General features: G+C 53.0%; 1 protein-coding gene across 1 annotated transcript in view; it reads left to right on the top strand.

Moving 5' to 3' along the window:
• The first annotated feature begins 4,268 nt into the window (after window positions 1-4,268).
• Window positions 4,269-11,562, top strand: part of RALB (v-ral simian leukemia viral oncogene homolog B) — a 56,766-nt gene continuing 49,472 nt past the window's right edge. Inside the window, exon 1 of the mRNA XM_011983427.1 lies at window positions 4,269-4,324. The gene's annotated coding sequence lies outside the window, so the exon portion shown is untranslated. The remainder of the gene's footprint in view (window positions 4,325-11,562) is intronic.

The following is an 11,562-nucleotide window of genomic DNA, read 5'->3' as shown; positions in this document are numbered from 1 at the left end:
TGTGAAAAGTCACTTACTGTTTGGGTCTGTGCTAAGAGCCCACCCACTTCGTGCCAGTGGAGCACCTCCTGCAGCATTCCGCAACGAGTGCCGTCTCTAGATAACATGTGAGAGGGTGGGCAGCAGGGGTCAGGGTGGAGACCCAGGTGCCATGTCCCCACCTGCAAGACTGGATTCTAGCTTTTATTTTGTCCCAACCCCTCATTTGGACACAGCTGGATTCCTCTCTTAAGATGAAATAATAATATGGATCACTTAACTGGCATGCGCTATGAACCAAGCACTGTTGCAGGCAAGAAGTGCTCTGTTACTGCGTGCACGTCTGGGTGTGGGGACCCTGAGGCTGGGACAGCTGGTAGGCTACAGGCCAGGCTTCACAGGCAGCCTGATCCTGAGTCCAGCTTTTCCTCACCACTAACTCAGGCAAAGTTGGGTTTATTGAGTACCTACTATATTCCAGGCATGGTGTAGGAATATGTAACTAAAACCTCTGATGGAATCTTCCTCAAGGAAGATGAGAGAGGCAGAGATGAGGGAAGGAGGGGCGGCAGGCAGCTGTGCCCTCCTCTAACAGGACGAGGGGCTGTCGGGCCAGGCTGAGGAGGACGGAGGCTGCAGAACCCCAGGGAGTCTCGCCTCTCCAGCCCAGGTGCAGCTGCCCCTTGGGCAGACAGCCTGGAACACATCCGCTCATTAGTGGCCTACCCAGGCAGCTGGCCGAGCGCCTGTCCCCGAAGGCCTTCCTGAGCTCAGAGGCTCCCCAGCCCTGGCACTGAGGGTGCAATCCCAGAGCTGCTTTCCCAGGCTCGTTGCACAGGCAGGTGCAGCCCAGGTGTCTGACAACTTTGGCTCCAGCGTCATGGACTCCACATCTAAGACCTTGTGGGACACCCAGGAGTTTTGAGCTCAGCAGTGAGCTCGGAGCTTGAGCTTGGGTTGCAGAATCCAAAAATCAATTAATGTGGGGCTTCAGGGGACATCTGTCTGACCGGTGGTTTCGTAAAATCTTCAATCACTGTGAGACAGAAGATGTGTGCTGCATGCTGTGGCTGGGGCATGCGTGGCTGCAGCTGCCGCCAAATAGGAAGGGCCCCTGCAGTGCCTCCATCCTGCAGCCCTGACTTTCTTCCCAAGTGCAGTGGGGTGGGGTGGGGGGAGTGTCTTGGGTCAAGGGGCTCTCCAGGCAGCTCTGCCTCCTCCATAGTCCTCCAGGCCCCCTTTACTTGAAGAATAAGCAACTAGCCCTATGGCAGTCAGTTCTAAGGGAGAGGGGCCTGAAGTGTCAGCAAGAGTCAGAGCCAGGCACCTGGCAGAGCCGTGAGGGGCAGAGGCAATGGTGATGGGAGCCAGTGAGACCACAGCATGTGTCAAATCTCCCCTCTGATCATTTTGGAACAAGTGCAGTGAGCTGGAGTTGGAAGTGTTCCCAAATTGCAATCATCTAGGGTCTTCGTCTGTCTCTTCTCCGGGTTAGTTTGGCAGCGGATGTGAGGGAGGTGCTCTTCATCAGTCACTGGGCTCATGAATGGTCCTCATTTCCTGAATCCTTCTGCATCGTTCTCTGAATTCGGCAGGGGCACGTCTCCCCGGGCTGACGGCTGGGGCTCCGGGTGCATCTGGCTGCAGCAGTCCGGGAGGGGGCCCAGGCTGCATGCAGATCTCGAGTGGGTCTCAGAGAAAGAGACACACAGGCCCCACATACATGTGCACACACACACAGGCATGAACATGGGTACGAAGCATGTGTGCTCCACACACTGACTTCACTGGGAACACTGACCCCAGCTGCAGAGAGACCAGAGCAAGGGCTAAGGGAGGCCGCGTGAAGGAGCGCCCAGCCCTGGGAGGGCGCCTGGGAGGAGAAGTGAGTCATTGACCAGTGGCCATGGCGGGGTTCACCTTGCTGAGCTATCTCTGGAGCCTGAGGTCACAGGGTCTCTCACGCTGGCCCCTCAAGTTCCTGGGAAGGGTTTTGACAGGGAAGTTGTCCACAAGCGCTTTCCGTCCCTGGAACACTGCCTAGCCTGCTCAGAAATGTCCCATGTCCGTGGCAGGCTTGGTGTTCCTCCTGCCATTCTAGGCTTTCTGCTGCCCCTCCCGTCCCCTCCCCTCCCCTCCCCTCCCCTCCTCTTCTCTTTTTTTTCTTTCTTTTCTTTTTTAAAATAGAGATAGGATCTCTTTATATTTTCCAAACTGGTCTCAAACTTCTGGGCTCAAGCAATCCTCCCACCTTGGCCTCCCAAAATGCTGGGATTACAAGTGTGAGTCACTGCGCCCAGTAATTTGTGTAAGTATACCTCCGACTCTCTACTAAACCGCCTAGTCTTGCCAGTCACTTCCTGGGCTTTCCTGCCTCCCCACCTTCCTTTATCTCAGTCCCCGCTGTCTGGAATGCTCTAGTTCTCTCTCTCTGTCCCTCTTTTGTGTTTGTCAGAATCCTCATTGTTTTTTAAGCCCACTCAAGCTCCACCTCTCCCAGGAAACATCGGGGGCCTACTTTAGTCAAAGAAGACTCTTAGCTCTGAAATTCTGAAGTTCTCTTCCCCTGAGGCTTCAGTTTCCTTACCTGTAAAAATGAGACAATACCATGTCATGGTTTGTTGTGAACATTCCCTGTGATGACCTTCATAACAGTGGCCAGCACACAGTAGGTGCTCAGTGAAATCCTCATTCCTTTCCTGCTGTACGCCAGGCACAAAAATACAGATGTGAGATGCAGCCCCTGGCCTCTCGGGAGGGAGCAGGGCTGGGGTGGAGGAGGCCTGGGCAAGGGGTTCCATACCTACCCAGGGAAGGGAAGGGATGGCAGGAAGCCTTTGAGAGGACCTGCTACTGGGCTGGGTTTGAAGGACAGTTAGAGGACATCGGGAGCACCTGAGGAGCAGGAGTATGGTGAGGCAGTGGGACAGGAGGAGGACAGGCTGGGAGGATGGGAGCCGGGTGGTGGGAGAGGCTGGGTGCTGGGCGCTGTTGGCGGCAGTGGGAGAGAAGACGAGAGCCTGGACTTTATGAAGAGGTAAGGAAGTCACTGAAGGAGTTGAGGGTGGGGGCAACAAGTGGGAGAGGCTGAGCCAGGAGAGACGGCTCAGTGGCCTGCAAGGGTGGGTGGGGACCAGTGGAAGGCAGCCTTGACTCAGGCTTAGTCAGAGATCCCGGTCCCAGGTCCCCTGCCCCTCCCCGCCGCAGCATCACAGCGCCCTTCCTGGAATAAAAGGTGGAAAATGCGAGTTTGCTGTTTGGTGCTGCCCTTGAACTTGCCCGGGCAGGGAGGGTGACGGCCCTTCCTGAAGGCCGCCCATGTCCAGGCCCTGCTCAGTCTCCATCTCCTTGCACCCACGGTGGTAACCAAGCTCCCCACCCTGACACCTGGCTTGCCTTTCCTGGGGCGGTTTCTCACTCAGGGACTTCACTCCTCTGTTCAGCCTCTGCTATTTGCACAGCCCCTCAGCTGAGTCGGTTTCAAGTGAGCAGAGCGCACAGGGGCTTTGAACACCAGCCACGCGGGGCCAGGGAGGAGGGCAGGGAGGAGGAGGGCGGCAAAGGCAGCCACACGCTCCACGTGTTTCTCTGGATGCCCCCACTCCTCCAGGCACCCCGTGAGGGTCTGTTTTGGCCCCTGTTGTGCCCTGAGTCCCAGCACCATGCCTGGGGAACCGTTAAATGGATGCTTATTGAACGCCAGGGTCGCTGTCTCCAAGTCCCAGGTGTATCGTGGGTGCCCAGTACCTGCCTCCGCCTTGGATGCCCCTCCCCCACCGCAGTAGTCTAATTGCCCAGGATGTGGGGCAGGGGCAGAGCGACAAGTGTCGGGGAGATGACCCCCTCCACCTTCCCCTCCGCAAGGCCTTCTGCCGCAGTCTCACTGTGTCCTCCTCCGTGCATTCTGAGAGGTAAGTGACACTGGGAGTGTGGGCCCAGGTGACCTACGACTGTTTGCGGGGCATGGGGCAGTCAGGAGGGGCGTGGCCTCCACTCCATGCCTCTGAAACGTGCTGGCCTTGATCTGGAAATTGTTCATTTTTCTTACCACTGAGCTTGGCAGCCATTGGGGAATTTCTGGAGGGAGGGGGATCCTGGAAGGAAACCACCACCGTGGGACCTGTTGTTCCCCCAGAAGCCCAAACACAAAGAGAGGATGCAGTGGAGGTGGTGCTGCAGAGGGGGCTGTTTTTCCCTTAAGAACAAGCTGCCTCATGTCGGAAAAAGGAAGGCCGTTATCCTTTCATCTCGTTTTTTCCCTCCAACCCCGGGTCTGTGTGTGGGATTTCAGCAGCGGGAGAGCGGGTGGCAGGAGGAGGTCTCTGCACGAAACAGCAGCAATCAGGTGGGTGCCATCCCTCCGTGTGGATTTCCTTTCGAAGCCCCACAGTGACCTTGTGACTTGCCTGTTGTTATCCTCATTTGCCAAATGAAGTTCAGAGAGGTAAACAGACTTGCCTGGGGTCACACAGCATGTACTCATGGAGCTGCTATTTTTCCCCTATTTTGTTTTTTGTGTTTTTTTTTTTAATGAGACAGGGTCTCCTTCTGTCACCCAGGCTGGAGTGCAATGGCATGATCTTGGTGCACTGCAACCTCCACCTCCCAGATTCAAGTGGTCCTCCCACCTCAGTCTCCTGAGTAGCTGGGACTACAGGTGCATGCCACCACATCTGGCTTTTTTTTTTTTTTTTTTTTGTATTTTGTAGAGACAGGGTTTCACCATGTTGCTCAGGCTGGCTGGTCTCCAACTCCTGGGCTCAAGGATCCCCCTGCCTTGGCCTCCCAAATTGCTGGGATCACAGGTGTGAGCCACTGTACCTGGCAGGAGCTGCTATTTGAATCCAGGTCTCTGTGGCACCAAAGTCATGTTGAAGCGTCCCCCTGGATGGGAAGAATGGCAGGCCTACACAGACCTACTATCCCCAGTCTTGTTCTAGATCATTCCAGGCCTTCCCTCCATCAGAGCTTACTGTTTCCATGACCTCCTGGGTGTCTTCCCTGTCATGCCTTCTCCTGCATGTGCTGCTGAGTCAGTGTGAGGTTGGCTTCTGGGCACCTGGGTGAGTGTGTGGGGACTTCGGGAGACAGCATCTGGTGGGATTTCAGGCTGCCACCCACTCAGCCTTTGGGTGGACAGAGAGAGCTAGGTTTGGGGGGGCAGGAAGCCTATTGCTAGGAACTGGGAACAGGAGCAAAGTCGGTGCCTACAGCTGGAAAGGAGGCAGCAGTCACAAGGACCCCAGATCCACTGTCACGGGGTGTGCGTTTGTCCTTAGTCCTGTGGGAGCTGATGGGCAGGTTAACTTGGATGCACCAGCAGAAAGCCACAAGGCTGAGACTGCCCGGTGGTGAGAATCAGGCAACATGTGTCTGGCCTCCTGCCTCCCACTCCCCCAGAAGGGCTCATCCTTGAGCCTGTGCAAGGGGAGAACAGGAGTGGCCCTGGCTGTAAATAATCCCCAAGTGCCACAAGGCCCAAGGTCCCCTGCAGGAAGAGAAACAGCCTGTTTGCCTCCTAAGAGCCAGAAGACCAGGGGAGAAAGCTCAGGAGAGAATCTAGTTCACAGGGTGAACATCCATGGAGTGCCTGCTATGAGCGGGGCTCGAAGGTGTGTGGATCCAAAGAGGAAGGAAACAGCCCCCTCACACCCTTAGGATGGCTGCTATTAAAAGAACAGAGAGGGCCAGGCACGGTGGCTCATGCTTGTAATCTCAGCACTTTGGGAGGCCAAGGTGGGTGGATCACCTGAGGTCAGGAGTTTGAGACCAGCCTGGCCAACATAGCAAAACCCCGCTGCTACTAAAAATACAAAAATTAGCTGGGCTTGGTGGTATGCACCTGTAATGCCAGCTACTTGGGAGTCTGAGGCAGAAGAATCACTTGAACCCAGGAGGCGGAGGTTGCAGTGAGCTGAGATCGTGCCATTGTACTCTGGCCTGGGCAACAAGAGCGAAACTCCATCTGAAAAAAAAAAAAAAAAAAAAGCAGAGAAGAGCAACTGTTGGAGGACATGGAGAAATTGGAACCTTTGTGCACTGTGGGTGGGAATGTGTAATGGTGCAGTTGCTATGGAAAACAGTATGATGGTTCCTCAAAAAATGAAGCAGAATTAACATAAGATCTGGCAGTTCCACTTCTGAGTGTATACCCGACAGAATTGAAAGCAGGGTCTCAGAGATATTTGCAAACCCATACTCACAGCGACATTCTCACGATAGGCCAGAGGTGGAAGCGACCCGTGTCCATGAGGAGGTGAGTGGATAAACAGAGTAAGACATACGCGATGGAATGATTCCTCAGCTTCAATAAGGAAGGAAGGACAGGCCATGACATAGGTGAACCTTGAGGACATTATGCTAAGTGGAATAAGCCAGTCATGAAAGGACAAATACTGTATGATTCCACTGTTACCCGGTACCTGGAGTAGTTAAATTCACAGAGACAGAAAGCCAATTGGTGGTTGCCAGGGGCTGGGGGCACAGGAGGGAAGGGGATTGAGTATTTAATGGGTGTGGAGTTTAGAGTTCTAGGGGTGGATGGTGATGATGGCTGCATGACACTGGGAATTTTCTTCATACCACTGAACTATACACTTAACAGCTAAGATGGTGACTTTTATGTCATATATATTTTACCACAATTAAAAATAATTTTAGGCCGGGCGCGGTGGCTCACACCTGTAATCCCAGCACTTTGGGATGCTGAGGTGGGCGGATCACAAGGTCAGGAGATCGAGACCATCCTGGCTAACATGGTGAAACCCTGTCTCTACTAAAAATACAAAACAAAATTAGCCGAGTGTGGTGGCGGGCACCTGTTGTCCCTGCTACTTAGGAGGCTGAGGTGAGAGAATAGCGTGCATGCAGGAGACAGAGCTTGCAGTGAGCCAAGATCACACCACTGCACTCCAGCCTGGGCAACAGAGCAAGACTCTGTCTCAAATAATAATATTAATAGTTTTAAAATTAAAACAAAACAAAAAATAAAGTGGCCTGGTGTAGTGGCTCATGCCTGTAATCCCAGCACTTTGGGAGGCCGAGGTGGGAGGATCACTTGAGGCCATGAGTTTGAGACTAGCCTGGGCAACACAGCAAGACCCCATCTGTTTTTTTAAAAAGTAAATAAAACAATAAAGAAAATGGACATGGACTAACTGGCTCTCAGGGGCCAAATTGGCATGGAGCCCTTGGCATTGTATTATGTAATCTTCCCATCAGCCTCTGTGAGAGAGCTCCCTTCGTTCTGATGCAGAAACCGTGGCTCAGAGGCATTACTTTTTTCGCCCAAGGCTTTCACTGGTCTTTATGTCTTAGGTGAGCACTGATTCGGTGCATTGTGCTGGGTTATAACATTGGTACTCCGTCTGCCAGGGCTTCTGATTTCAGCTGGGAGCCCTCATGCACTCAAAACAACAGAAGTGGAAAGGGCCATGTAATTGGTTGTGAAAATGTGTGGACAGATGAGGGAGGCCTGAGTCATCAAGAACGCTTCTAAGAGGAGGAAGTGGGAGAAGTCCAGAGGCGATGGCTGGGCCACCACTCTTGCCCCAGCCCTTACCAGGACTCTGCTGGGTGGGAACAGGCTGTGTGGGAATCCTCAGGAGAAGGGCACACGCCTCTGGAGCGATGGGGAGGAGCAGGGCCTGGGAAGCACCTCCTTCCATCCTCCTGGTGCAGGAGAGCTGCCACACACTGCCTCATTGGAGTCGCCAGCTGTCCTCACTGGGGGACTTCTCGTACCTGGGAAGGGAGTCCCTCTGTCTGAGAGCTGTTTCTTGGGCCTGCCACTCTGGCCTCCCCTCTCAGCAGCTGGGGGATTTGACGCTGTTGGTGGGTGTGGGCCCCTGAGATTTGCCCATCTGGAGATTCCTGGGCCTGGGTAGGGTTGTCAGATTTTGCAAATAAAAATACAACATGCCCAGTTAAATTTGAATTTCAGATATAATTTCAGATTTCATTCTTCATATAAGTATGGCCCCTGTATTGCGTTGGTCTTTCATGTGGCAACTCTAGTCTTAGGGTTGTGTCCACTAGAGAAGGGGTAGTGGATGATGCTCTGGGTGTTCCAGGACCTGCTGACCCTAGACAAGTACAGGGCCTGCCACAGACATTGGTTGTATTAGTCTGTTCTCACACTGCTATAAAGAACTACCCGAGACTGGGTAATTTATGAAGAAAAGTGGTTTAATTGACTTGCAGTTCCACAGGCTGTACAGGAACTATGGCTGGGGAGGCCTCGGAAAACTTACAATCATGGCAGGAGGTGAAGGGGAAGCAGGCACATCTTCACATGGCAAGAGGAGACAGAGAGAAAAGGGGGAAGAGCCACACACTTGCAAACAACCAGATCTTGTGAGAACTCACTATCATGAGAACAGCAAGGGGGAAATCCGCGCCCATGATTCAATCACCTCCTACCAGATTCCAACCCCAAATTGGAGATTGCAATTCCACGTGAGATTTGGATGGGGACACAGAGCCAAATCATATCACTGGACATCCCCAATGGAAAACGGGGAATCGCCCTTTGATCCCCAACCCAGAGATGTGCATTTTAATGGCTTGGTAGTCTTACCTCCTGGTGGAGCTAGGGTCTGGGGACTTCTCAGCTATGTCCTTTTACCCCCCACACCACCCCACATTCCTCGAACCTCTGACCCTTTGGCCTTGCCCTGTTCTCTGGAGCGGATGCAGGAAAGGAATGGGACTGTCTATAACCAAAGCCACAATTTAAAAAATGCTGCTCATAAAAATTCACAAGGGTAGGGTTTGGCATTTGTGGGTGGGACAGGGTGACAGAGGCTGCCTGGGGCTTTGCTGAGGGGCCAGTCCCAGTCCTGGGGTGGCCCATGGCGCTGCCCCTCCTGAGGGCTGGAGGAGGAAGGGGGATGGCCTTGGGAGACAGAGGGGCATCCACTTTCCCTTTGAAGTGCACCCCACCCCCCATCCTAGAATCAGCCTCCAGCAGTAAGCGGTGACTAAAGGGCCCTGAGGCTTCTGTAACCTCTTGACTCTCTGAGACCCGGGGTCTCCTCTGTGAAGTGAGGATTGCTGTGAGGGGCCAGGAGAGCACAGCTGAACGTCTAACAGTGCCAAGCCTGCCACCAACATCCTTTCCTTCCTCCTCCCGCTTCCTAACTCAGGTCTTCATGTCCTCTTTGTCTGTCTGTCCAGCCATCCAGAGCTGGCTGGCTGCTAGCATCGTGTGTATCTGTAGATCAGGGGCCGAGGACCTGGATCCACCTGGGTGTGGTCAGCATGTAGGATGGGTGGGCTGTAGGTGTGGCTGTGGTTCTCCAGGGTGCTCTGACATTTCAAGGACAGCAGAGGTCACAGGGAGTCTGAAGAAGAGCCTGTGGCTGAGTGCAGTCTCCGCTGCGTCTGTTGTTGAGGCGGCATCCAGGGAAGCCTTGTGATGCTATCAAGAGGACAGCTTAGCTGGGGAGGGAGGGAGGGGACCAAGCAGGGTCCTGTCATGCTCTTGGATGAGGTTGGCTTCCTGGTAGGCTGCAAATCATATTTCACTTTGGAAAGAGCTCAGTGCAGAATCTAGACACTTGAATCTCATTTTCTCTCACAATGGAGTACTTTGCAGCTGTCACCCCGTGGCGGCTTTTATCTGGTTACCTGGAGGTCGGTACCAGATCTGCAGCGGCTGTTCCTGTGCAGGTTGTGGGAAGCACAGAGCATGCGTCTGCGGGAAGAGGGAAGGGGGAGGACACGAGTGGGCATGCAGTTGGGATGAGCAATAGTGAGGAAGGTGTATGTCTCAGTTACAAGACAGATTTGACTTCATTTCTGGGAGATAACTCTGTGTAAACTATGACGGCAGAAAGATAAGCCCAGCTAATTAAATAATTTAAAATTGAAATTGAAATGCATGAGTTTTTTTCCTAATGTGTTTCCCGAGTAGACTTGCTCCTGTTGGAAGATGAAAGCTTCTTCTTTAGTGAATGACTTGGGCCTCTGACTTTCTAAGAGAGCAATTCCCAGGAACATCTGGTGAGTGCCTGCTGGTTGGCTGGGATGTAGGGACCGCCTTGAGAGATGGTAATGGGGAAAGAGAAGCCCTCAATACCACGCTTAGGGAAAAGTGGTTTTTAAAGTCCCTCGTCTAAGTTTGTTATAGTGGCAATGACTAAACTGAGAAACAGAGTCAAGCTTTTGAATATGTTTGGGAATCTGTAAAGGGCAAGAGCTTTTTTGGTAGCTGCCTGCAAAAGGCTGCAAGGAAAGGAAGGCTCGGGGCTACTGCTCAGGCTCTCCATGAGGGTTCACGCGACGCATTGTCCCATGCGACGCATTGTCCTTACCTGGTGCTTTGCGTGAGAACTCAGGAGTCTGAGCTTTTTTTGGACGAGGGGTAGATCCCTCCATCCTAGTGATGTGAATTAAAGGTCTGAGGTCCTCCCCTGAAGACCTCCCACGGCCTAGAACTTCAGGTTTTCATCAAGTGCCTAGGAAGGAGTAGGAATGGAGCTGTAACTAGCCATTTATTCCTGCATGTGAATCAGCCTGTGCAACCTGTGCCTGAGAACAGGACCAGACAGCAGGAAGTGAGGTGAGAACATCTGGGCACTGAGGGGTGGCGAAACACAGATGGGAAAGCTGAGAAAGGACTGAGGGCGAGCTCCTCTTGCTGTGGCTGCTCGGAATAGCGTCTGTCCAGAACCATCAGCAGGTGAGAATGGCTGTTCCCCCGTCTGTAGATTGGCAGCCTTTTTTCTTTTCTAATTGATGCGGTCAACAAAGATCAAATGCCCACAGGGATGCCCACAGAAGCTTGCCGGGCCTCTTTCTAATAATACCATCTATGTATACACGCCTGCCAGCTCATGGAAGCACGTCTCTACTGCTGGCTGATGTTCTGGGAAATTCATACCCTCCCCCATTTCCTTCCTGGTTTTTGAGTACCCATGTCCCTGGTGTCAAAGCACCTCTGGGGATCTAAACTTCAAACCTTGCCTCTGGTTCCTCTGGGGTTTGGAGGAAGACTGTTCTGTTTAGTCTTCAGCTCTCTTGCTCCCTTCCTCCTGCAATCTCTCCAAATCTGTGATCTGAGAGCTGATTACCCTCTCTAGCCCTCTGGACCCCACTGTGTGTGGACCCCCGGAACAGGGTCCTAACCTTGGTTCCACATCCACCCCTCACAGCCCAATCTCCCCACCACAGCCGGAGTAGTTTTGTTTTCTTTTTTTCTGACGGCTTCTTGCTCTGTTGTCCACGCTAGAGTGCAGTGGCACGATCTCAGCTCATTGCAACCTCTGCCTCCTGGGCTCAACCTCCACCTCCTGGACTCACTCAACCTCCTACCTCAGCCTCCCTGGTAGCTGGGACCACAGGTGTGCACCACTGTCTGCCTAATTTTTAAATTTTTTATAGAAATGGGGTCTCACCATGTTGCCCAGGCTGGTCTTGAACTCCTGACCCCGAGATTCGCCCTCCTTGGCCTCTCAAAGTGCTGGGATTATAGGCATAATCCATGCCTGACCCAGAGTGATCTTTTTAAAACCAAAATCAAAGCATGTCAGCCTCCTGGCTTGAACCTCGTGTTAGTTCTTTTTTTTTTTTTTTTTTTTT

Source organism: Mandrillus leucophaeus, unplaced genomic scaffold (genome assembly GCF_000951045.1).
Source record: "Mandrillus leucophaeus isolate KB7577 unplaced genomic scaffold, Mleu.le_1.0 Scaffold25, whole genome shotgun sequence".
In the NCBI taxonomy this organism is placed as follows: Eukaryota; Metazoa; Chordata; class Mammalia; order Primates; family Cercopithecidae; genus Mandrillus; species Mandrillus leucophaeus.
This window is presented reverse-complemented; position numbering and strand designations above follow the sequence as displayed.